The sequence below is a fragment of the Triturus cristatus genome, chromosome 8, assembly GCF_964204655.1.
Source record: "Triturus cristatus chromosome 8, aTriCri1.1, whole genome shotgun sequence".
Taxonomy (NCBI): domain Eukaryota; kingdom Metazoa; phylum Chordata; class Amphibia; order Caudata; family Salamandridae; genus Triturus; species Triturus cristatus.
In genome coordinates, this window is record NC_140591.1 from 160,792,037 (window position 1) to 160,819,112 (window position 27,076).

Consider the following 27,076-nt stretch of genomic DNA (forward strand, 5'->3'; position numbering starts at 1 on the left):
AGTTGTATTTTAGAAACGAAGGCACTGTGGGGTCCCACCTTGACTAACGTTTTTAATGCTGTATTTAAACAAGGCCCGCCAAGTTCTTGGAAACACACTGTAACTATGCAAATCTATAACAAGCATTTGCAATGCAATAGGTCTCGCAATTACGCGAGTTTAAGCTATTGGCATTGTAAATGACAATGCCTTTTATTTATCGGTTTTAAAAACCAAAACATGAATAAAAGGCATTGTCATTTACAATGCCAATAGCTCAAACTCAAGTAAATGCAAGACCTATTGCATTGCTCGACCTAAAAAGGCAAATGTCTTTTTGTGATTGTGCTGTGCAGCCTTCTTCCTAGTCTGACGGGAGACCGTGCCTGCCACCCCTGAGTGGGCTGGAGGGAGCTCCGGCCCAGTGGCTGTGATGGACGAAGGCTGTTATTCAGTCAATGTAGTGTGAGGGGAGCCAGGGAGTGTCGGAGCCCGGTTGATCTCCTCTCAGGGGCACTTCTTAAAGTCTATTTTGGAAGGACGGCCAGGCGCGGCTTTCACTTGTCTGCGCTCCTTTTCTGAAATGAAATCCTAGTGTTTGAAATAATATTCATACATGCGGGAAACGCCTCAAATCGAATTGGCGCTTAGTGCTTAGATAACAGGGTTTTTATTAAATAATGTAACAATACGAGTTCAAGCGAAGTGACAATCGGATAGGCGACTGCTGGGTATGCTGCCCAATGCCCTCCCAGCCCCTCCCCCAAGGCTCCATGGTAAATACAGATCTCCGCAGCAGCATAAAAGACGGCCGCCTTTGTAAATGCACCCTCGGCTCTACATATAAAAAATACTTGCGGAATGCGATGGCGCCCATGTTACAAATATGAAAGGGCGCCGTGCTAACATGTAAGTGCAGCGTACATGTAAAAATTATGCGCTTGCCGGCTCCTGGTAATACTAATTATTAAGACGAGGCGCCTGTGCATACTGGCCCTGCTGCCGAGCCCCGTGATGGAGGAGGCCAACCTGCTGCGGGAGCGGCTGCAGGCCATCACAGTAAGTGCTGCTCTTCATGTCAATATTTGGCGTTCGTAGTCTAATCTGAATAGCGCCCTTCTCATGGTAGCTGGTGAACAGCAGAGATTGTCGGAAAGGAGGCGTGCGGTACTAATATAAAGCCGCTGAGACACTTTAAACATATCTATAGCTTTAATGAATAGCAAAGGGTTCCTTCTGCGTAATGTAGGTCCGTACAATAGCGATTATACTGAGCATGTGATGTAAAGAACTGCCTGAAGGACGTCATTTTAAAAGCGAACATCTGAGCTGGAGTGAAGTGTTGTCAAGAGCCACAGCGGCGCATGCGTATAATGTTAGGTAGCGCGCGCATGTTAATGCACACTATTTTATAAAATAACAATTACTCTGTGTAAGCGTAACAAGACTGTAGTTAGGCGGTGCTGCTTCCGGTAGAAACGGAAGTTACTTGTGGGATCGAGATCCAATAAGAAGCCCTCTAACAAAAAAAATGCCAAAGTCCACAAATGGCAAGCAGCGAGAAATTACCCTGCAATAGGTGGAGTTTCACCACCCATATAGATTACTAGATGTCTCGGAGAGACAGCGCATGTGCGCTGCCTAGGCAAGACCTAAAAAGGGAGATAGGGCAGAACCAAAAAACTATAGACCCATCACCTTAATTGACAGCCCAGCTAAATTAATGGGCAGAGTGCTTTTTAACATGTTATAGGAGTGGGCAAGGGAAAAAAGAATCTTGGCAGAGCGCCAGTATAGTTTTAGAAAAAGGAAGGGCACAATTGACCAGTGCCTAAATCTAACAATGATCAAAATATACCATAGCCAAAGAGCGGCAACTTTGTATGGCTGTCAGGTATTTGACAGCTGCCTTTGACTGCGTGGTACATAACAAGTTATGGGTAATTTTGGAGAAAATGGGAGTGGATCCCCTAATTATTGGGTTTATTCAGCAGCTATATACACGAGTTCCAGCAAGTGTCTGCTAGGGAAGGCAAGGGAATGCACAAGAGCTTTTACTATTGGGAGAGGGGTGCCCATTTCTTGTTCTCCCTGTATATTAATGGGTTGGAGGCAACATTGGCCCAGATATCGAATGATGTTCTCTATGTGGGGGCATCCCCCGGTGAGAAAGTGCCCTCTTTCTGCATGGTTGCTCTCACTTTTTGCTGAACTGCTGATGTGCTTTGACTGAGTGTCCCCTGGGCTCCTGCCGATCAGGTACCCAGGGCCTATGTTCTTTCCCTAAAACTGCATGGAAGACAAAACCCAATTGTCACTCTCTGGCCACAGATCAGCCCCTAGTAAATGGTACCCTAGGTGCCCAGGGCACCGTGACCAGGGAAGGCCTCTAAGGGCTGCAACACCTATTGTGCAACCATTAGAGGTTATGTACCTTAACACTCACACACTGCCTTTGCAGGCTGCGTGTTTTGGTGTAGAACAAAGTGAAGATTTGACATGGCCACGCCTACAACCCACTGCCCTGGCATAGATCAGTCACCCATCTAGCTGGGTGCATTATACCAGTGTTGAGGGTACAGGTGCATGACCCCTGTACCCCTACAGTGTCTAAGGCCATTCTTAGACATTGTAAGTGCAGTGCTGCCATGAAGAGTATATGGTGCTGGGAGTTTGTCATTACAAACGCCACAGTTCCATAATGGCTGTACTGAAAACGAAGACGTTTGGTATCAAACTTCTCAGCACATTAAACCCACACTGATGAAAAATGCACACAGAGGGCATCTTAGAGATGCCCCCTAAAAACGACCTACCACTAGTGTCCAGGCTGAGTGGCTGCTTTCAGCTGCCACCACCAGTCATGTTTCTGGACCCCTGGGTAAAGAGCCTGCTGCTCTCGGAGGCCTGAAACAATGCACATCCTGGGACGAGGTGCTAAACCTCCTCCCCCAGGATGGGAATGGTCCGCGGAGGGGAATCTTCAAAGGCCTGCCGCCTTTGTGAGCTTCCCCAGGCCTGTTGCTTCTTTCAGGAACTGGCCCCCACCGGTTCTCACCCCCACTTTGGGCGGGAGAATCGGCAGGAAACCCAAGTGAGGAAGAGAGGTGTGCCCACCTTTGCCAACCCCACAAGCACAAGCACAACTCTCAGTCCCCGCCATCTTGCAGATGGGTGACCCTAACCAACCAGAGTGGGGCTTTTGCCCCCCTCCCTCTGGAGGGTGGCAGAATAGGGGGTGTACCCACCCCAAGGAAGGGAGCCATTGGACTCCAGCTCCGGCAAAATCCACGAGTCTGCACCACTCTGCACCCGACGCCCACGGCCCGAGTTCGAGGTGCCCAACACCACCAGGAGGTCTCCCCAGTGATCCAGACCCGAGATCCAGTGATCCCTGGATCCCTGACCTGCCTCAAGCCTCTAGCTGACGCCTTGAGCCTAAATCCGGAAGGTCCTGCCAACCGCCACCAGGAGCTGGTAAGAAGATCCGACCCTAAAAGACACCCTTGCACCCGACGCCCTACGGCCTTGGGTGGCCAAACCGACGGTGTCTAGCCAACCCCCGACATCCCAACTTACGTCTTCAAGTGGTGGTCACACCCAGAAGACCTTCGTCCCCGTGCCCTCAGTGTGTTTGCAAACCGTAGAAACCCCTTCGAAAGTAGCAGGGCACCTGACGCCAAAACAGCACTCTGCACCCGGCCACCCTAGTGCCGCTCAGGGTGCACCTTTGTTGCTGTCTTGAACCCCCATTTGCCCTGAACTTACGTCTAGGAGCTTTGCTCCCACAACCTTGTGGCCTGCTCGCAAGCAGCCACCAACCGTAGGCCCCCTATCCCCTATTGGACAACATTGGGCCTCAGCACCCTGCACCCGGCTGCACTAGTGCAGCTGAGGGTATAACAAGAGTGCGTCCTTGACCCTGGGGGACCCCTGAGCCTACCCCCAGAATACCAACTCCCACAAACTTAATACTTACCTTGGAACCAATAACACTATTTTTCTCCATAGGGTAACACTGACTGTTTTTCTGTGAAAAGTTTCTAAGTGTGGAGTTGGAAAATTTATGAAAATCTATTAAACTAAATTGACGAGCCTATCTCCTCCTCAGATGACTGAAATCAACCTTGCATTTGGAAGTATTTAAACCTAGAGATTTTATTATTAGACACCTCAACCATTTTATCCCAGGATACCAAATCTCCTTCTTCCGCCACATCCCCCATCTCTGCATTCCTGCCTCCCTTAGCGAGCTATCCAGAGTATTCTTCGTTCATTCAGGCGATCCTGGGGTGCTCCATATTGGTGCTCACCTGCTGTAATACGTAGGTCTTACCTTCTTTCTAATCTTAGACCAAAGTTCCACCATACTCTGTAAAGTTTTAAGGCGCCCTTTTTAAAAAGTATTTGGGGTTATTTAAACTTGTACATAAATCATTGCTTTCCTCCTTTAATATCTAACAACATGCACCTAAACATTTTACCACTGTCTGAATTGTCTGTTTGAGTTAGTAATATCTTCCTGTTCCTTAGAAGAAAGGCCCAGGCATAGTAGGTTAAATCTGGCAGACATAAGCCCCCCTTTTATTTCCTTCTGCGTGGTTTTTTCCAGGCAATTCGGGGTCCTTTTGAGTTCCATATAAAACTATTAATTTAGCCTATAATTTCTTCAACCACTCCACCTTAAATAAATATGGAATCGTCTGGAAAAGGAAAGTAAACTATGGAAGAATTCTAATTTTCACCAAATTAACTTTTCCTATAATTGTCAATGGAAGATGGGACCTGCTTAGCATCACATTTCTGGCTTCTTTCATTACATTGAGGAAATTGATTTCAAGGAGGTCCTTGATGGGTCCTTGATGTGCTGAGTGAACTTTATACCTAGGTATCTCATCTCCTTTTTGCAGATGTTTGAGTTTGACTCCAAGTTCCAAGCCATAACCTCTGTTTTTGCCCTATCTATTGAATACCTAGGAATTCTGCCAAATTTAAAAGTTAAGTCATTTAATAGAGGGACCGTTGTCTCTAAATCTGATGTAAATACCAACAAATCATCTGCACATAAAGCCACCCATTTCTCCCACTCCTTATATCTAAAAGGGAGTGTACGACTCTGTTTCCTAATCTTAACTGCCAAAGTTTCAATGTATTTATTAAAAAGGAGAGGGGATAAAGGGCATCCCTGTATTGTCCCTCTTGAAATACTAAAGGGCATGGAAAGATTACCATTTATCAAATCTCTGGCCTGAGGTTTTCTATATATCATGGCCATGGTCCTGCAAAAGTTTCCTCCAATATTGTAAATTTTTAGAATCACCTGCAGGTCAGCCCAATTTACCCGATCAAAGGCTTTAGTAGCGTCCCGTGTAATAACTGCTAAGGGGAGTTTATAGGTTGCAGCTATGTCGGCTGCCCCTATTAGGTTAAAAGTCAGTTCCTGGATCCCTCTGTCTCTTACAAACCCCTTCAGGTCTGTATGTAGTAGACCCCCTACCACCTCGGTGAGTCTCAGGATTTTTGCAAAGAGCTTATAATAGCAATTTAATAAAGAGATGGGTCTAAAAGAGTCACATAAATTCAAAGCCTTCCCTCGTTTTGGAATTATCGTGACCCTGGCTCATCCCAAGATGCTGGCCATTCTGCTGCCTTCTAAAAGAATTCAGCAAACAACTTTGTCTAATGTGCCAAAGGACTTCCTCCAATATTTTATATAATTCTAAAGACAGCCCATCCAGTCCTGCTGCCTTACCTGACTTCCCTGTCCTTATTGTATTTTTAGGTTGAGCCTAACGTTGCAGCGCATGCGCTGCTCGCTCTGCTGGGCATGCTGTAGTAGGGTATGTGTGGAAGTCCTGTGGAAGACTCGCCCATTCTCTGCCCACATTTGTAATTGGCTGGTGTCAATGTCCTTGGTAAACGCTGGTTTCCGATTCATTATGAGGCTTGTTAGTCCCGCCTCGGTACCGCCCTGTCTCCATTTGTTGCCTTCCTTAAGGACTGGTCCTTTTACTTCGCTCCTAACATGGCATGCTTTATCTAGTGGGTGAGCACTACTTACTTTATTGACAATGGCGGCTGTCCTATTGCAGGCACAACATGCTTTGGTGCCTTCTTTACTTTCCCCCCTCCCTCCCATTGTTCGTGCCTTCTCCCCCCTCCCGTTGTCCGTGCCGTCAAATAACCCCACAACCGTCCCTACCATTGTCTGCAAAAGAAACAATTGATGGACGGAATGCTGGACAATGCAAACATTCACCCCCAGTCACGAGGATCTGGGTTTAATCCATCATTATTTTGCTCACCACACCACCCCAGTTTGGACCCAGCCATATGCAAATCAGTCTTGACCCTGTTCCTTGTGGGAACAGTCCAGCCCGAACTGCCAAGCCAGGTCCTCCCTGGACCGGAAACAAGCGTCCTGGGACCGGTTTCAGGGCCTCACCCTTCATCAGTTAGGCTAGCTTGAATCCAGTGGTGTAGTGAGCACGGGACCCACGTCTGGGCATACCCTTCCCACTTAGGGTGACATATGCAAAAAAAAACAATTGATGGACGGAATGCTGGACAGTGCAAACATTCACCCCCAGTCACAAGGACCCTGGTTGAATCCATCATTCTTTTAATCAACACACCACCCCAGTTTGGACCCAGCCATATGCAAATCAGTCTTGATCCTGTCCCTTGTGGGAACAGTCCAGCCCGAACTGCCAAGCCAGGTCCTCCCTGGACTGGAAACAAGCATCCTGGGACCGGTTTCAGGGCATCACCCTTCCTCAGCCAGGCTAGCTTGAAGCCAGTGGTATAGTGAGCATGGGACCCACGTCTGGGCATACCCTTCTCACTTACGTCGACATATGCAAAAGAAACAATTGATGGACGGAATGCTGGACAATGCAAACTTTCACCCCCAGTCACAAGGATCTGGGTTTAATCCATCATTCTTATGCTCACCACACCACCCCAGTTTGGACCCATCCATATGCAAATCAGTCTAGACCCTGTTACTTGTGGGCACAGCCCAGCCCAAACTGCCAAACCAGGTCCTCCCTGGAGCGGATAAAAACATAATCCACCCCAATGTTAGGGATAGTTAAGTCTGCTTTTTAGCAGACGTTAGCTTTTGGAGAAAACAGCGGTTTTCTCCAAAAACTAACGTGTGCTTAAATGCTGGGGCAGCCTTGTAAATATCGTGATGTGAACATCAGCGATCTTTACAAGGTTGCAAAGGGAGGTGTTGGATAAAAGGGTGCTAACATGCGCTAATGCATGTTAGCACCCTCTTGGTAATAGGGCGATTCGTTTTATCTCTACTTTTTTGGCTTTAAAAGCCAAAAAGCAGAGATAAAGCCCTTGTAAATATGCCCCTTACTTCCGCGATAAACTCTTTCCTTCTCAGTATTTGTAGACTATTCTTCCCATCAAAAAAGCCCTGTATGCATCCTATACTACGCCCGCTGGGGCACTATCCATATTTAAGTCCAAACATTCCTCCGACTCTATTTTACTGATAGAACCAAAGAAATTGCCGAATGGGGTGAAAAATGGGCCCCCACGTGTGTGACTTTTTTCCAAATAATAACTAAGCCCTTGATCGACTAAGAAAAAAATCAATTCTCGATTGGTTTCTGTATTTTTTATTATTATATGTAAAGCCCTTCCTGACCCCCATCCTCTCTCTCTCCATATGTCACACAGTCCCAGCTATGAATTTAACATGATGGTGAGGTCTTTAAAATAATCGAACTCGTGCCAAATAAAAGCCAGTGGTTTCCAAAAAACGTGCTCAGTTAATAAGCATCATGCTGACTTAACCAATTAACGTAAGATGCATCTAGTCAACAACGGTGAATCGAAATAAGGAACCAAGGATTACCCATGCGGCACCACCGTGTCCACGTTACGCGACTAACACTGCTGGCACAGCAGCGAGACTGATGGCAGCAGATCGGTAAGTGTTGAAATGTTCGCGGTTTTATAGTTTTGTACTTTGCGCTTTTAACATCACACGTCGCACGCGGGCACGCTGAATATTCTTTATTGACCCTTGAGCATTTGTTTATTTGTTCACACATACACAGTAGGCACCACGTTGTCAATACAGAAATCAGAGTATGAAGACAGAAACACGGTGTTACTTTGGTTGTCATTTTAAACATATGAATGTAAAATGTACTTCTTTTAAAATGATGTATGTTTTTAGAGGGATTTTATTGGAATAACATATTTTAGTTCAGGACTGTACTTTTATGCATTGAAATAATGCAAAGTAAAGTAAAGATCCGCGAGCGGGTACCTCCCTCAAGATCTGGGGCAGAGCTTTTTCTTATACTGCTCTGAGGGCATGGAACCAACTTCCTGTTGGTAGCTGTGTAGACTTCACTCAATTTAAGAGATTGATAAAAACCTGGCTACTTTAATGAGCAGATGCAACAGATGAGGAGGCCGAGCACCGAGATACACCTTCTGGGGTGATTCATTGCGTTAATAAAATGGATATATCACAACCAGGATAGTGTGTTGGCAATTCTTGACTTAGGATCTTAGTTCAGGACCATCTCGTCAAGCCTTTCTGCTGACTTTGAAATGGTGGATAAAGGTGTTGCATTGTTGGACTTCCATGGCTTTTGGTAAATAATTTAAAAAAGATCCGAGCTGGCCACCCGTGAATTTGCAGTATTGACCATATTTTAACAGATGTTGTTATACTTTGTTAAAAACCATTGTAAGATTTGTAAGATGACCACCCATGCATGCATGGCAAATACATTTGCAGTTGGCTATGTTTGGATGTTTTTATTAAAGGACTAAAAAGAAAAAGGAGTAAGTTGGCCATATGTGCCTCCACACACATGCAGTCACACTGGATGCTATTGTTTTTAATTAAAAACATTAAAATATGGACACCTGGCCTTGTGGAATTGTAAGGATGCTCAATGAAGGCCTTCTTTGAATTATATAAAGGCTTCGCTAACAAAAATAGAAATCAGAGATAGCTGTTTGTACGTGTGAAGCGATACCAAAGGGGATGATGGACGGAGCATTTGAGCGAATCAAACACTCACCCCCAGTCAACTGGTCTGGGTTTAATCCATCATCATTTTTTAGCTCACTCCATCACCCCATTTCAGACATGGCCATATGCAAATCAGTCTGGCCGTATGCCTCATGGGAACAGTCCAGCCTGAACTGCCAAGCCATGTTTTCCCTGGACCGGAAACAAGCATCCTGGGACCGGTTTCGGGTTCAGGTTCATAACCCTCATCCGCCAGGCTATCTTGAATCCAGTGGCAAAGTGAGCAAGGGACCCACGTCTGGGCATACCCTGCCAATTTAGGGTGAACAAAGCGATACCAAAGGGGATGATGGACGGAGCATTTGAGCAAATCAAACACTCACCCCCAGTCAACTGATCTGGGTTTAATCCATCATCATTCTTTAGCTCACTCCACCACTTATGAACCCGAAACCGGTCCCAGGATGCTTGTTTCCGGTCCAGGGAAGACATGGCTTGGCAGTTCGGGCTGGACTGTTCCCATGAGGCACAAGGTCAGACTGATTTGCATATGGCCATGTCTGAACTGGGGTGGTGGAGTGAGCTAAAGAATGATGATGGATTAAACCCAGATCAGTTGACTGGGGGTGAGTGTTAGATTTGCTCAAACGTTCCGTCCATCATCCCCTTTGGTATCGCTTTGTACGTGTGAACGCATTCTCAGGTGGTTATCTTTGAATTCCCATTTAAAGGTGAGCTTGCATTGCCCCCAAAGGATATGTTGTACTGTAAACAGCAGCAAGCGCCTGGTAATGATGTCTGGGAAGCTGCCAGGCACTAGCAAAACAAAAATAAGAAAAAGTAAAGAACTATTTTTACACAATGAATAGATTGTCCCACCAGTTCCTGGCAAAGAAGAGGACTATTTGTGTACAGATGGTGATATTGTGCTTGGGAAGAATGCCACTTGTCACAGAAAAGGGAACCAATGTCTGAAGTGGGCTGACCCGTTGCCATGTGACGTATGCTGTGGTGGGCAGAAGAAAACTGTGACTGACACAACAAGAGACTAATGGATACTCGTGGTTGACTGAAAGTCCCTGTCTACATGTATATGTATTTGGTAAAGATATATTTGAGAAGCAAAAGGCATTGGCTAATGCCAGACCTCAAAAGAAAGTTCATTCCCACTTTCATTCCGTCCCACTTCAAATTCTGACCAGTTTCTCTTTCATTACATTTTGAATACTATTCACCATTATTGGAAGTCTTTATGAATTCCATACAGCATGTGTGTGTGTGTGTGTATGTATAAATATATAATATTTATCTTCTATATGACTGTATAATATTTTCTGTATTCTTTAGACCTTCACAAAGTGCTCTGGAACCCAGTAAATATAGTTGACTCAATGTACACCGGTGAAGTTTTCAGTCTGACACTTTCAGGAATATCTCGCTTCGGAATGTTGTACTGTTGCAACAAGCGTCATGAAGGCATGTATTTTACAGTTAAAACCTTTGCTACCCCGTGAACTATTGCGAGTTCAGTCCTTGTCCTGTTTACAATGTGTAAACATTTATCCCTCTTCCACCCTGGGAATGGGCAAAGCTCGCCACCTACATAACAGAACTCAGTCACCAGACTTTGGACAGTGGCCTGAATCCCAGTGACTACTAAGGCACATCAGTCCTGCTGTGCTGGCTAACAGGAGTGTAGAACCATAGACAAGGAGCATCTTCACTCTGGGTCCTGGACAGTTGCAAGAATTGATCCCCCTTTTTCCAGTGTTTCTGGAAGTCGTTTGGCGGGAGCCTGAGCACGTTGTAAAGTTACACTAGGAAGCAGAGGCGCAACTAGAGCCAACTTTCGGGGGGGAGGGAGGGTGCTAATAAAAATTTCAGGGGGGCTTATTCTTCCAGCAATAGGCAGAGTGGAGATGCAGGGGCTCTAAGACGGGGTAAAAAACAACAAAGCCTCGTTAACAAGTAAATGGTCTTTTAAAGACCTGTGAAGTACTCGGTGCGGCTGCAAGAAGACGGACACCAGACCAGCCAGCCCACAGCAGCTCACAAACTGTGTGTGTCCCGCTGACTGTCTCAGCACGGGCTGACACACACACCGTGGGGGAGGGGCTGAAGCCTTTTGAGTCCTATCGGTGATGCGGGCCTGCTAGGAAGAGTGGACTGTTATCTCAGGGAATACTTTGGCCATCTTCCGCAGGCTATGTTAATTCCCCTCTAGTGGAGAACAGTATATATCTAGTGCCAATCTTTAGCCTTTTTTGTTGCTGTGCACTATTGAAAGTGCCGAAACCTAACTTGAACTTTTGTAATTTCTTTAGTTGTAGCCTCCAGAACTTTGACTGTGCCCTCAGTGGCATCTGTCTTCTGCCTTCCTCTCATGAAAGTAATACAGCAAACAAATGATGGACGGAATGCTGACAGTGCAAACATTCTCCCCCAGTCAAAAGATCTGGGTTAAATCCATTGTTCTTTTTCTCACTACGCCACCCCAGTTTGGACCCAGCCATATGCAAATCAGTCTTGACCCTGTGCCCCATGGCAACAGTCCAGACCAAACTTTCAGGACAGGTCCTCCCTGGACCGGAAACAAGCATCCTGGGACCAGTTTCATGGTTTGTCACCCTTCTTCAGCCAGGCTAGCTTAAATCCAGTGGCACAGTGAGCAAGGGGCCCACGTCTGGGCATACCCATCCCACTTAGGGCAAAAAGTGTTACAGCAAACAAATGATGGACGGAATGCTGACAATGCAAACATTCTCCCCCAGTCAAAAGATCTGGGTTAAATCCATCTCATGAAAGTAAGGCAGATATTTCCATCTTCTTTGGTGCGAGTGTAACCTGTCCTAATCACATCTGACTTATTATTATGGTCTCTGATTAGATGTTCCATATCAACCTGTTCTCTCCTTGAAAGTCCTACAGGACTGAGCTCATCGTTTTTGGCTTCTTTCAGAGAAAGCTCTGCCCTCTTGCTTTCTCATATGCTGCATGTGGGGAGCATCCATGTTAGGGGACACTCTACCATGCTTTCCGACTCACTGCTTATCTTCCCCTGGTTTATTTTGATCTAGGGATGGTCGTTCCAGAGGAGCCTTCCCTGATGCATAGGTAAACGCATTGGATAGCCTTTCTCTCACATGCAAAATGTTTTACGCCGACATGACCATCCAAGGTCAGCCAGTGGAAGGAATTTAGCACTCAGGTGAAGTGATCAAAGCAGCGTGTATCGGTAACTAACTTTACCGACGACTGCAGCATTACTCGGAAAGGATCTAGAATCAATCATTCAATGCCCAAAGGATGTTACTAACAAGACACACTTAGGGATGCGATAAGGCGTAAATTCTCAATCCTCTATTGGCTTCAAACCTTTTTTTTCCCAGTGTAAATGCCTGTGCAAATTGCACGATAGAATCAAAGCAGAACCTTTCTTTCTACATTAGAATCCGTAAACTCCATGGTTTGAAAAAACTTTTTTTAGGATTAGTCTGTATTGTGCACAGAAAAAACAATTGGGGGGAGTTTTGGACTTGGCCCTTTTTGCAGGGTCATCCTTGAACTTTTTGCTTTTCTCCTAGCATTTTTTCTGACATGGTGCTGGTGGTTCTAGGACTCTGGGCACTTTAGCACTGCTGTCCAGTGTAAAGTGCGTGTGCTCTCTGTGGTACATATGGAAAGATTGGTCTACACCTGTTTGGCATATTTAATTTACTTGTCAGTCCCTTGTAAAGTGGTATCTCATATACCTGGGGCTGGTAAATTAAATGCTACTGGTGGGCTTGCAGTGCTGATTGCGCCACCCACCAAAGTAGCCTTTCAAACCTATCCCAGGCCTCTGCCATTGCAGGGCCTGTGCGCGCAGTGCTACTGCCACTGTGACATGGCACCTAAAGTGTGTGCCATGCCTGTGACCCCCCTTTTACTACATGTCAGTCACCCCTAAGGTAGGCCATAGCTAGCCCTTTGGGCAGTGTGTATTGTAGGTAAAAGGTAGGACATGCACCTTAAGTGTGAGGCATGTCCTGGCAGTGACAAACTGCCATTTTGGTTTTTCACTGCTGTTAGGCTGCCCTACCATTGGAATGCATTGGGATTCCTTGATCAGTGTTTCAGAGGTAATTCCTGATATGACAGGAGCAGCGGGGGCAAGTTTGGTATAGTTGGAATAATAATAATAAATGCTGCGCAATGGTGTGCGCAGATTTATTATCACTATTGTAGAAATGCCACTTTTAGAAATTGGCATTTCTTTTTTTTTTTCAGTTAAATAATTTTTATTAAAGACAAAAGCGCACAAGATAAGCGATACAAAGTAAGCTAGTAGGAGTAAGTAATGTGAAAAACATGTAAGCGAGTATATAAGTTGTCTAAACAACAAGTTAATACAACCGACAGAGGAAACAAGATTAAATCAGTATAAAGCAGTACAAATTAACAATTTGTTAAGAACAAGCAATAAAGGTCAAGGCATAGTATACCATAAGAAGTATAAAACTCCTAAAAAAATAAATGTAACAGTGCAAATATATTATTTAAATAGCAGAGTGGAGATTTTTTATAAAAGAAAAAAGAAAAAAGGAGAAAGAGGGGAGAGAGAGAAGGAGAGGATGGGAGGAGAGAGAAAAGAGGTACAGAAAAGAGAGAGGACAGAGAGAAAAGAGAAAAGAATAAGATAATGAGAAAGGATAAGGACTACGGCGGTGATGATAAGAATGATGTGAAGGGTAACCATAGTAGGTCAGACTTAATCTGTAGGTGAATGGAGAATTGAGGTATAGATGCAATTGTATGTTGGTCACAAATATAATTCCACCAATGCAGAAAGGATAATTTAGAATTGTCTTTCCAGCAGGTGAGAATAACCTTAAAAGCCACAGCAAGAAACCAATCTAATAATGGAGAAGCAGGAGTATCTAAAACAAAATCTGGTGAAACAGTGCCTAAAAATACATTTTGAATATTAAATTGTACATTATAAGAAAAGATCTGAGTACATTTTGACCATATCTCCTTCCAAAAGGCACAAACTTTAGGACAGTAAAATAATAAATGTAATAAAGAGCCCTCAGCTGTAGAGCAAGACCAGCAAGATGATGAGGTAGAGTGATTGATTTTATGTAACAAAAGCGGAGTGATGATGACTCTATTAAAAATAAAGAAGAGGGATTGTGTGAGGTTTGCAGCTTTGGAAGTTTTGAATAATTTCTGCCAAAACTTATCCCAATGTGACACAGATAAAGTCAAGGAAAGGTCAAGCTCCCACTCTAGTTCCACCTTAGATTTAGCCCGTGTGCAGATAGGAGTAGACAGAAATTTATAGATATAGGAGGCACTAGGGGTAGCATCAGCAAAAGTGTGGCAAAATAAAGAATCAGAAGGAGAGGAAGAGGGAGTTGGAGAAGAGGAGAATTTCTGTAAACACTCCTGCAGAATTGGGGCTAGTGTATTATATTGCAGAATACAGGAATCAGGGAGATTGAAAGTAATTTGTAACTGATGGAAGGAGAGAATTACATTGTTGACAATTAGTTGATGTACAAAAAGAAGGCCCTTCTCTTTCCATTGTTTGTAATAGAATGACTTATGGCGAAATGTAATGTACTTGTTAAACCACAGAGATGAAGCTAGAAAGGATTCATAGTTATTCATGTTCTTAAAGAAAAGAGTGTGCAACAACATATGGGAATGTTTCAAAATGGGATATTTGGAAATAAAAGTACAGTTAGACATGCAAACAACATCTCGCATTGAAAAATCATTCAGTAAGGTCCGTTCAACAGTAACCCAAGAGGGTTTAGGTAAATCTTGATAGTCCCTAGACAATGCAAAAAATTGACGAATCAAGAAGGCATTGTGATACAAATTAAAATCAGGAAACCTTACACCACCTTCATTTTTAGGACGAATCAATTTAGCCAGAGCAATACGTGCATGTTTGTTATTCCATAAAAACTTTGAGCATAGCGAGTTAATCTGGGAAAAATAATATTTAGGAATTTTGAAGGGTACCATTGACAATAGGAACAAAATTTGAGGAACAATCATCATTTTAATTGTATCAAGTCTACCCCACCAAGAGAGGAATAATGGAGACCAGAGATTCAGCAAATTAGTAATTTTAAGTTTTAAAGCAGAGAAATTTTGAGCGAGTGTATCACGAATGGTGGGGGTAAACCATGTACCAAGGTATTTTATTTTTTGGGGACACCAAGTGAAATTAGACGATGCAAACATATATCTATAGCATGAAGGGTTTAAAGGTAAAACCTCAGTTTTAGAAAAGTTCAACTTGTAACCCGAAACCCCAGCAAACGATGCAATTTCATTCAAAAAAGGGGGCAGGGAGGATACAGGGTTAGACATATAAATAAGTACATCATCAGCATATGCGGACAGTTTAATATGTTGAGATTTAAGATGAAAGCCAGTAATAAGCACATTATTTCTGATACTTTCTAGGAATGGTTCTAGACATAATAGGAAAAGTAATGGGGAGAGGGGCCAGCCCTGGCGTGTACCTCTTTGAAGGGAAAAATAAGGGGAAAAGAGACCATTGACAAAAACACAGGCTTTGGGATTGGTGTATAACAACTTAACATAAGAAATAAACTTTGGGCCGAAGCCAAACCATCTTAAGGTGTGAAGCAGAAAATCCCAGTTAACACGATCGAAGGCTTTTTCAGCGTCCAGGGATAGAGCCGCTAACGGGGAGGGATATTTTGTACTGAGAGCAAGGATATTGGAAAACATTCTGGCATTGTCAGACGCCAAACGACCTTTAACAAAACCAACTTGGTTAGGATTAATGAGATGAGGAATAATTTTCTCTAAGCGGGAAGCCAAAATTTTTGCAAAGATTTTACAATCATAATTAATTAATGAAATAGGACGAAAATTTTTACAGTAGGAGGGATCTTTATCTGGTTTGGGGATCACAATGATAAGAGCTTCCAAAAAAGAACCACAGGCTTGGGAATTAGAAATAAATGAATTAAAAAGTTCTAATAATTTGGGTGCAAAAATTGAGGAGAAAGCAGAAAGTAGTTCAATAGAAAAACCATCCGGTCCGGGAGCTTTTGCTTTCTTCATAGATTTAAGTGCCTCAGTTAATTCTTGCAAAGACACTTCATCTTCAAGGGGTTGAAATTTATCGTGGGGAATTTGAGGCTTAGGGATATCCCTGAAAAACGTAGCAAAATCATCTTCAGAGGGATTGGTGGATTCTGTGTATAGGAGTTTATAATATGATTGAAATGTATCAATAATATCTGAGTCAGAAGAGAGGAGAGAGTCATCAAATTCTGAATGGATTGGGCCAATAGCTTTTCGTTCTGATTTAATTCTTAAATAGTTTGCTAGCATTTTCCCGGCCCTATTTTGGCCTCCATGATATTTAGACTTAACCTTGAGGAGGATATTACAGGCCTCCGTTGTGGCAATCTTATTCAGGGTGGATTTAGCTTTGATTAACTCTTGTAGAGATGATGAAGATGTGGAAGAGTAGTACTTGTGTTCTAACGCTTTTATATGGACTAAAGTTTCTTTATATTTAGCATGCAGCAACTTTTTCTTTTTCGAGGAATAGGCAATAGTAAAAGCTCTGAAAGATGCTTTAAAAGCATCCCAATTGTTGTGAAGGGAGGTATCTAAAGAATTATTAAAAGAAAAAATTCCTTAATAAAAGAGGTCGCTTCTGCAATAAAAGTACGATCTGATAAAAGGAAGTTATTGAAACGCCATCGACCTGGTTTGCAAGTGGTGAGAGATAAATCAATATGGGTGGAGACAGGAGCGTGGTCGGAAATAAAAATAGATCCAATCTCAGATGACTGGAGACAAGGTAGCAGTGATTTGGAAACAAGAATATAATCAATACGAGATCTAGTATGATGTACAGGAGAAAAAAAAGTAAATTCTGAGGTATCAGGGTTACAAGTTTTCCAAGAATCAAATAGCGGGCGAGAAGAAATGGCTGTTTGAAAGGATTTGTGGGACTTGTCAGGTTTGAATTTGCATTTGGATTGCCTGTCAGTGAACGGGTCCAACCAATTATTAAAATCACCACCAATCACAATACTATCATTAGGAATTGATAATAATTTCAATTTGACAGAATTCCAAAAGTCAATATCTGGTTTAACAGGTCCATAAATATTGAAAAAAAACAGTTGTCTTTTATTAATGATAACCTCAGCCAATATCCAGCGACCATTCGGATCACACTCAGATGACAGGATTTGAGCATTAATGGATTTATGAAATAAAATAGCAACACCTCCATGTCTGTCATTAGTCGGAGAGAAAACAATCTGGTTGACCCATTGACGTTTAAGTTTAAGTGATTCTTTATCATTGCAGTGGGTTTCCTGTAAAAAAGCAATCTGGGCGTTAAGTTTAGCAAGATGAGACAATACCTTTTGACGCTTGACGGGATGACCCAGACCACGATCATTCCACGACACGACGTTAACCATATTTCCAGGACCAAGGGAACGTACAAACATAGGACCATAAAACTGCAGGATTGACAAGAAGAAGAAAGGAAAGACATGTTACATTCAGTAAAACATGAATACAAGTCATATGAAATAAGCCAGACCTAGGTACTAAGACTAGAAATGAGGGGAAACGAAGAGGAAGAGGAGAGTAGAAATAGATTAGAGAGAGAAAAGAATACAATGGGAGAAGTAGGTGGAGGAAAGTAGACAGATCAAGGAAAAACATCCAGATCTGTAAAAAGAGTGAAGATCTAAGAACGGGGAGCAAAGTGAAACCGGAGGACACGGACCACCAGGAAAACAGTTGAAAAAGACAATGAAATGAAGCCGAACCTCACAAGTAGAAAAAGAACAAAAAAGCAAGAAAGGAAGACATGCATATCAATATAACAAAGAAGCAAAACAGATGAGCGTATCAATATAACAATGAAGAAAAACATTCCGACAATAGGGAAGAAGGAAATCAAGTGTCAGTGTCCATGCCATGTGCAGAAAAATTTTGAAGAAAAAGTTTGAGTTTTCCTGGATCCTCGAAGGAGCGTGTGCGACCTTCATGTGTAATCTTGCACAGGCAGGGATGAAGAATTCCGTATTGAATGTTGAGCTGACGCAACTGAGGTCGAAGAGCAAGAAATTCTTTACGTCTGGCATTAGTAGCGTTGGAAATGTGTTGAGATATAAAAATATTATGGCCTGACCAGGTGAGGCGGCGCTTGAGCCTGACAGCTTTCAAGACTTGCATAAGATCGGTGAACTCCAGGAAGAGCATTATGATTCCACGCGGTCTATTAGCAGAAGGTATAAGTCGACCCAAACGGTGTGCTCTTTGTATGTTGAGAGGATTTGATGGGGATGGAAGATCAAGAAGCTCTGGAAGGAATTTCTTTAGGAATGATACTAGGTCAGCCCCTTCAACATTGTCCGGCAAGCCAAAAAGGCGAAGGTTGTTTCTGCGGTTACGATTTTCAAGATCCTCCGTGTGGAGCTTTAGTTTAAGGACTTCCTGTTCAAGAAAAGGGATCTTTGTAGATATATCCTGCAAGTCACTAACCCTCTGCTCGATATCCAGTACCTTACTCTCCATAACGATCCATCTTTCCTCAATTTGTTTAAGTCTGTCATTGGTAGCGGACATGAATGGCTGGAGGCCACGAACCTCATCTAAGATGGAGTCGAGGACAGGATTCTGCGAAGATAAAATTGGTGAAGGAGGGTCATTTTTGTGCCTCTTCGGTTTGGTACCTGAGCTCGAAGCTCTAGGGACATTGGGCTCGTTTGACATCCTGGAGCAGTAAGGAGACCGTGATACAGTAATCCACGAGCAACAAAAGCTAGCGCCACTGAAACGCAGGAAGTAGGGAGTTCAGCAGAAGCCGGAATATGCCCTAAAGGACTGTTATGCAATAAATAATAATCCTGGAGCAGCCAGACCGAATGGATACTGGAGCACAGATCAGCAAGATCTCACCATGACTGGAACTGGGACAGCGATGTCAAAAAGAAAAATGCCTCACATAATCAGCAAGAAATTAGGTAAGGATACCGCAGCTTTGAGGAGCTTCAAACCTCTTGTGGGAACATTGTAAGCAAAGAGTCACACTTCCATATTCAATTTTTGGGTGAGGGCGTAGTTAGAAGATGAAAAAAGAAAAAAGAAAACTAGCACCGCAAAAGAGGCAGACAAAATGGCGGTCACTCATAGCCCAGAGGTAAATGACAGCATCAACTTTGAAGAACAAATGGAATGGTGGCAAAAACAGCTCACTGCACCGACCCCATCATAGAAATGTATAAATATGGAGTTCAAAGACACCAGGCACCGGGCAGCAAACAATTGAAGGGAAAAACGCTGGAAAAATCGGAACGCGAGCGCCGCGATTCAAAATGGCAGACGCTCGCGTTATGTGAAGGAAAATTCACCGCCGCGGCTCCTGGGGCGAAGAATAGATTAGGAGATGCCGTTTGTAGTCAGCCGACTCACCGACCCATCATGCGCCTGGAGAAGTCTTCCGAGCAGGAAGAGGTGGTGTCCGAGGGTGAAGAATTGACACGAAAGCTCCGCGTTCACACGGAGCTCACTGAAAAGCCGCCATGTCGCTGCGGCGTCGAAGCCACGCCCCAGAAATTGGCATTTCTGTGTGCTATGTTAGATTCCAGGCGCACTGAAATATGTTTGTGTGCGTTGAGACACCAGTGTTAGTTTTAAGATCTTTCAAAAGGCACAATGTGCATATTCATTGCCGCCAACCTGGGGGGCATTTAAAGATGGCTGCATGAGAAACAAGCTGTGAGCTACTTATGACCAAGCACTGTGTTTAAAATTAATTGAAACCACAAACATGGGGGAATATGTCTAGGTGTTTCTACTATCTAGTAGTTGAGCTTAACATGACTGTGTTAAATAATGTATATTTGCCGAAAATAAATTAAATCTGCTCCACAAACTCTTATTTTCGATCCAAGAATCTCAACAGTACTTATAAAATATATATCTCATGGTCCTGAGAAATTCAAGTTTTTGCCTTCGTCTTGTGGTCAAGTTTGGCATCCGAAAGGCACAAAAGGTTATGGAGGAAGGCTTGCAATGGTCTAACCACTGGAAATCACTTCAGGTAGCATTCCAGCCTATTATTCTTTCGCCCTCATGACACCTCAGTTTGGATAATTTAAAAGGCCGTCCTATGTGTAGAAATGGAGAATCGCAATATCATGCTAATTCTTCAGCAATGTACCTTAACCCCTTCCATGCTCATGACGGAATGGTTCCGTCATGACCCACGGTTGAGCTGTGCTCATGACGGAACCATTCCGTCATGAACCCGCCCGCGCAAGATTCCGCCAGCACAGCGGCGGAATCTGCGCAGCATCGAAGGGGTTAATATGTAGGCATCATACTTTGGCACATTCCCAAAAGCTTTTGCCTGCAGCAGGTAAACCTACAAGCAAGAAAAATGGATCGCTTTGTTTGCAAAATCCTATCCTGATTCACAAACACAGGGTCATTACATATTTCCATGAACTAATGTTGCATGGTAAAGCTTCTCCCATGTATGCCGATGTATCCGTTCTTGTAAGTCACACCTAGGTTGTGTTCTCGTGAGAGGAGTAGTCTATGCAAATCACATAAACTCCCATAGTCGCAGGTTTATGGACATTCAGCTACATCTTAAATGCTTTTTTCAAAAACTTCTTGCTGGTTTTTTTAATTTAGACTTCAATGAACCTCCTGAGGGGTGCAAAGCTCATTGGAAACCCTCTGTTTACAGTGAGTCATGTGGAAGGGAAGACGCCACATGAAAATGGAAAATAAACAAAGTAAGTTTTCCCTAAGCGTATACATGAAGCTCTCTGCTGTGGGCGTACATTGCACACTCAGGTTTAGGGAGAATGAGGTTATGCCAGGAGACCTACAAGATAATGATCCAAGCATAATGGGTACATTGGAAGACATGCAGTGCATCTTGGCTGCCATGCTGAGGGAAGCTTCTCTCCTGGTCGTCACAGAATTTATAGTGCATTCTTGGAATAGGTGAAGGCTCAAACCTCATGCACTGTCCTCTTGCTCATGCACATTATTCACTCTTTGGGGTATGGAGAGTCAGCGTTTATTCTAGTTTATAATGCCCATCACATGCCTGTGATTCATTTAGGCATTATTTGGGGTTCATGAATGTATGATCCCTTACATGCTATTGTGAATCAAATACAAATTAGTACTTCTTCTCTATCATTCTTTGCTTGCTGAGATTTGTAATTTTTCGGTGAATTGCAAACGTAAACTGTTGATTCGTAACTTGTAGTCAATGGTGTCTAAATATTTTGAAGTACTAGATGGCTTGGACAATATTCTATAGAATTCTTTATAGACAATACAGTGTAGTTTGGTGCTGTACCCTGGCCCAAAACTGGTGGTCACAGCATTGACTGTTGTGAAAGTCTGCTTTCTGTCAAGTTACTGCAGTGTGTGGGGGGGCGGGGGGGGGGGGGGTCTTAGACTTCCTTCTTTCTGGGTTTCTGTTTTCATAGAAGGGAACTACAAGCCTGGTCTCTTTCATTAGCTGTGACACCAAAACCACTTCTCTCACCTTGAGGGTTTTATTGAAGGGCTTTTATGGTGGAAGTTTTTGTTTTTCTGTCACCAGACTAGGATTCCAGGGGGAACAGGACAGATTTTCCTGGGTCAGCTGCCTACTCTCTCTTACACCAAATGGTGATATGGTGCAGTTCTGATTCCAGGATAACCACAGTTTGTGCAACCTCCCATGTCTATCATTGCTGATCCTTGCACTGGCACATTTCCTCCAGTGTGCTTTCTGCAGACTGATGCTAGAAGCAGAGGTCCACGCGATGTTGCTGCAGATCAAGGCCCCCCGAGCTGTTTAATGCTGCAGATGTGATTTGGGGATCTTAATATTTCTAATCCGATAGTCGGGGAGGGGAGTCCTCCATTCTGAAGGTCTATACCAGGCAGATGGAATTGTACTCAGTACTGGAAACAGAGCAAGTAGTCAGGTTTATTAAAAGGTGAGGAGGGATGAGCAGATAAATGAAGTTAAAGGGAATAGACCGATCTATCAGAGAGGGACAAGGATGTGAAAAGGATGGAGGAATTCTATTCTAGGCAGTTTAGCAAAGAATAAATATGAGGGTTTTGGTAGACTAGAAAGGACGAATGGAAAATATTTTCGAAATGTTATGTGGAAACCATATACTAATCCTAAAGACCCAAGGAATTGAAGGGTGAGAGAAAAGCAATTGGGGTCTAATGAGAGACCTGGAATGTGAAAAAAGAGAAATAAGTGAAAAGTGATTGGTAGGGAGGGCGAGTCAAGAATATTTGAGTGAGATATAATAAATTATAGTATTTCTGCATTGGTAGAATCTGTGTACAAGTCTTGGAAGATCATTCAGGATTGAAAGGCAAAAGGTAGTTAGAAATTGTTGCAAGAGGGGAAAGAAACAACTGTGTATGATCAAAGTAGAAATTAGAAATAACAGTAGAGTCCAAAGGAAGAGTTGATGCCTGCAAGAGAGTGATATAGATGCAGAAGACCATCGCCCAAAAAAAAACCTTTTGAGGAACACCCTGAACGGTAAAGGGGCAAGACGGTATAGGTAGAAGAAACCAGAAAACCGCAGTGTCGAAGCACAAAAAAAACCATTTGGACAATAGGCTGGCGCCACTGATAGCCTCAAACAGAAGTTGTATCCCGCTTCAACATAAACTGCATCTCCATCAACCTTCAGTGACCGTTCAATAAGCTTGGAATGGAATCTTGAGTTACAATACGATAGATCTTGAGGAATTGCCATCTACAAAGGGAGAGGAATGAAATGCCATCTAAACAACCTTAGACTACAGGCCATGAGGGCGCAAGGGGAAAGGAGCTTAACGTGTTGTGATGGGGTTTCCTAGAGAACAGTAGAGTAATCTCCTAAACCTTACTTGACTGTGTGGAATAAAATAAACTTTAGTATGAAATAATATATATTTATAGAGAACATAAATCATTTGCTTAATAATTCCATCCTGGTGGTAAAGGAAGCACATAATGGTCACAGGAAGATGACGAGAGTTCTTTATTGGACTTCGGACCCCACTTAATGTGACTTTACACATCTGCTGCTTGAATTTGGGAAGGTTCGTGAGATTTGACCCACTCCCTGTTTTTGTGTTGATTCTAGGTATCACTACACTTCGGACCCAATGCTTCTGAAACATTAGGATCGGGATCCAATATCATGACACTGCTCCTGCTCGCCGGTTGATCCTGATGCGTGCAAAGATCAGGCGAAATATCAAATCATCTATTGGTAAGGCACAATATGGGCATGAATACACTCTTACAGCAGCTGTTGAGTACTTTGGTTGGACACGCGATAGCTGGCAGTTGCTACCAGATAGGGTGGTGGGGGGTTAAGTATATTTTTTAAAAACACTTAAATTAGAACTGCCAGCCGGACGCTGCCTCCCCTGCATCCTCTTCCTTCTTCCTCTGCAGTCCGGCCAGCTGCGGGAAGCATCCGGCACACAGGCTCCCCTGAGCCAATCACAACTCTGCAATGCAGCAGTGTGATTGGTCTGAGCACCATGGATCAGCGCTCAGACTTAAACACGGAGCCTGTGCATGTTGCTCACCAGGCTGTGTAATGCAGCCTGGTAGGAACATGCAGAGTGCGCATAAACTGTTTGGTCGGCCCAAGCACACTTTGGGAGTGCTAACCACTCCTCCCATGCTCTGGCCAGCCCCACCCTGCCCCACACTGCACACAGTCCACTGACTGCATGCAATGGGAAAAATAAAATGACAATAACAATTCCTTGTTGCGCAGTGGGACACCGCTCCTCCGCCTTATCGGAGGAGCTGCCACTGAAGACACAACAGGGGCATGAATACTCTGAATACCAGCTGTTGACTATTTCGGTAAGGGACAACATGTGCATGAGTACACTCCCACACCAGCTGTTGAGTAGTTCAGTAAGGGACAGCATGAATAAACTCCCACACCAGCTGCTGAGTACTTCGGTAAGGGACAGCATGAATAAACTCCCGCACAAGCTGTAGAGTTCTCTGGTAAGACACAACATGGGCATAAATACACTTCCACACCAGCTGTTGAGTACTTTGGTAAGGGACAACATGTGCATGAATACACTCCACACCAACTGTTGAGTACTTTGGTAAGGGACAACATGTGCATGAATACACTCCACACCAGCTGTTGAGTACTTTGGTAAGGGACAACATGTGAATGAATACACTCCACACCAACTGTTGAGTACTTTGGTAAGGGACAACATGTGCATGAATACACTCCACACCAGCTATTGAGTGCTTTGGTAAGGGCTTTGGTAAGGGACAACATGGGCATAAATACACTCTCCTCGCACCAGCTGTTGAGTACTTCGGTAAGGGACAACATGTGCATGAATACACTCCCACGCCAGCTGCTGAGTACTTCAGTAAGGGACAGCATGAATAAACTCCCACACCAGCTGTTGAGTACTTTGGTAAGGGACAACATGTGCATGAATACACTCCACCCCAGCTGTTGAGTACTTTGGTAAGGGACAACATGTGCATGAATACACTCCACACCAGCTGTTGAGTACTTTGGTAAGGGACAACATGTGCATGAATACACTCCACACCAGCTGTTGAGTACTTTGGTAAGGGACAACATGTGCATGAGTACACTCCACACCAGCTGTTGAGTACTTTGGTAAGGGACAACATGTGCATGAGTACACTCCACACCAGCTGTTGAGTACTTTGGTAAGGGACAACATGTGCATGAATACACTCCACACCAGCTGTTGAGTGCTTTGGTAAGGGACAACATGTGCATGAGTACACTCCACACCAGCTGTTGAGTACTTTGGTAAGGGACAACATGTGCATGAGTACACTCCACACCAGCTGTTGAGTGCTTTGGTAAGGGACAACATGTGCATGAATACACTCCACACCAGCTGTTGAGTACTTTGGTAAGGGACAACATGTGCATGAGTACACTCCACACCAGCTGTTGAGTGCTTTGGTAAGGGACAACATGTGCATGAATACACTCCACACCAGCTGTTGAGTACTTTGGTAAGGGACAACATGTGCATGAGTACACTCCACACCAGCTGTTGAGTGCTTTGGTAAGGGACAACAGGGGCATAAATACACTCTCGCACCAGCCGTTGAGAACTAAAGTAATAAAGTGTTAAAGTGGGGCGGATTACTGTATACTTGGGAATTTATTTGTGCTTAATTGCATTTACTTTGTTGTAGGTATCTTTTAATTTCTATGTGATGTTTTGCTTGTGATTCCCTAAAGAGTATATGCTATTCTGTATCTGAAAATTAATATCTTTGGGCTGCTCACAAAGGCATGCAAGAGTATGTAAACGAGTACTTTTGCCTTTGTGAGTCGGCTGCATAGCATCTAAAAAAGGAAATGAAATTAAAATATTCAGGCAATACTCATATACAATGTGTACTAATGGAAAGGACTGTGCCCTCTGTGCACCTTCGCTAATAGGCGTTTAGAATTGTTGGGGCCGATTAAAACAATTATGTCAGGGTACATAAGAGTACTCGCCTAGTACTTTTTAACATGCTCCTTAATACCTTCGTGATTCGGACCCAATGTCCCTTAAGAGTAGATGCATGCTTTCTTTGCTGTGCGCTTTCTTTGCTGTGTGCTTTCTTTGCTGTGCATTTTCTGTGCTGTGCGCTTTCTTTGCTGTGCGCTTTCTGTGCTGTACTCTCCAGGGTTTGCTGAGAGGTGTGGTAAAGCTGCTCTCCACCTGTGCACACATCAGCGAAGCGTCTGTGAGCAGGTGTGGACAATGCGGCATTGTTTACCCTGACGCCTGGACCAGCACACACTCCTCTGTACACACCACCCCTTGCTCGTCCATCATTTACATTATTAAGGCAGAGAAGGCCTCTATGTAAGCAGTGGTGGAGGTGACATTCGTTCAGATTGCCAGTGGTAAAAGAAGGACACATTAGCTCCCGGAGCCCCGCTCTTGGCCTGGGTCCCATCCTCCTGCCCCTCCAGTGAGTGTTGTTTATGTAGCGCTGAGTGTTGTTTATGTAGCGCTGTTGCTTAGCCCCGGTGCTCCCCAGAGCCAGTCGCAGCGGAGGGAGTTGGGCGTGGTGAGTCAGATGCTGGGTCCGGCCAATCTCGAATCGACTCAGACAGAGGTGGAGACGCGTGTGTGAACCGGGACTTCCAGGGTAACTGCAGACGCATGCATTTCACTTTCTTCTGTAGCACGGGTGTTATTTAGAGGTATTTCCACGCTTCGAGCTTTGCAGGAAAAAGTATCCTGAACATTTAGCAGTCAAGGAAAGAACAGGGAGGGGTGGAAGAAACAGAAAGTAGACCGAGGGCTTCGCTGTCCAACGTTGGCGAAGAAGGAACAGATGCGCCTGTAGCAGTGGCTTGAAGGAAAGGTCTGGTTGGGCCCTTAGAGGTGCGGAAGGGGGGGGGGGGGGGCAGAGGTTTGCTGACGCAGCAGTGAGTGATTGCTTCACGAGGAAGATGCATTTTGTGATTCAGGGTTCCAGAGGCAACGAGTCTTTGCTCCTGTGTCCCCTTCGTCCATCAGAGGCAGTGAGCAGCCGAACCTTTCAAGGCAGATTTCCCAAACGAAGAGTCGTATAATCAACAGACTTTGCATTTCATGCCAGCCTGTGGGGGTGGCCGGGGTGATCTCGGTGAGTTCCATCTTGGATGAGATGGGTCTGGCTATAGGGCGCTGCACAGCGGGGATTGGGAATGAGGTCAGAGCTCCTGAGGTTTCAGTACTCTCCTGCATCTCCATTCAATGCTTGACAAGTGATGTGCATGTAAATACTTTATGGTATTCCCCTATGTTATAATGTCATTCTTTTAATCAGTATTTATTTATCCTCTATTACCAATAACGTGTTTTATTCCTGTACCTTATAATATCCTGCAATGTTGGCTAATACCCCACACGTGCAGACATACTGATGGATTGGAACATTGTGGGATGCTTTTTACAAACATTCCCCTTTAACTTCAGGACCATGTGCACCTCATCTGTGGCCTT

General features: G+C 44.0%; 1 protein-coding gene across 1 annotated transcript in view; it reads left to right on the top strand.

The window, feature by feature from the left end:
* TMPRSS2 (transmembrane serine protease 2) overlaps positions 1-27,076 on the top strand; it is a 418,330-nt gene that overhangs the window by 23,469 nt on the left and 367,785 nt on the right. The window contains exon 2 of the mRNA XM_085621226.1: positions 23,185-23,313. The gene's annotated coding sequence lies outside the window, so the exon portion shown is untranslated. The remainder of the gene's footprint in view (positions 1-23,184; positions 23,314-27,076) is intronic.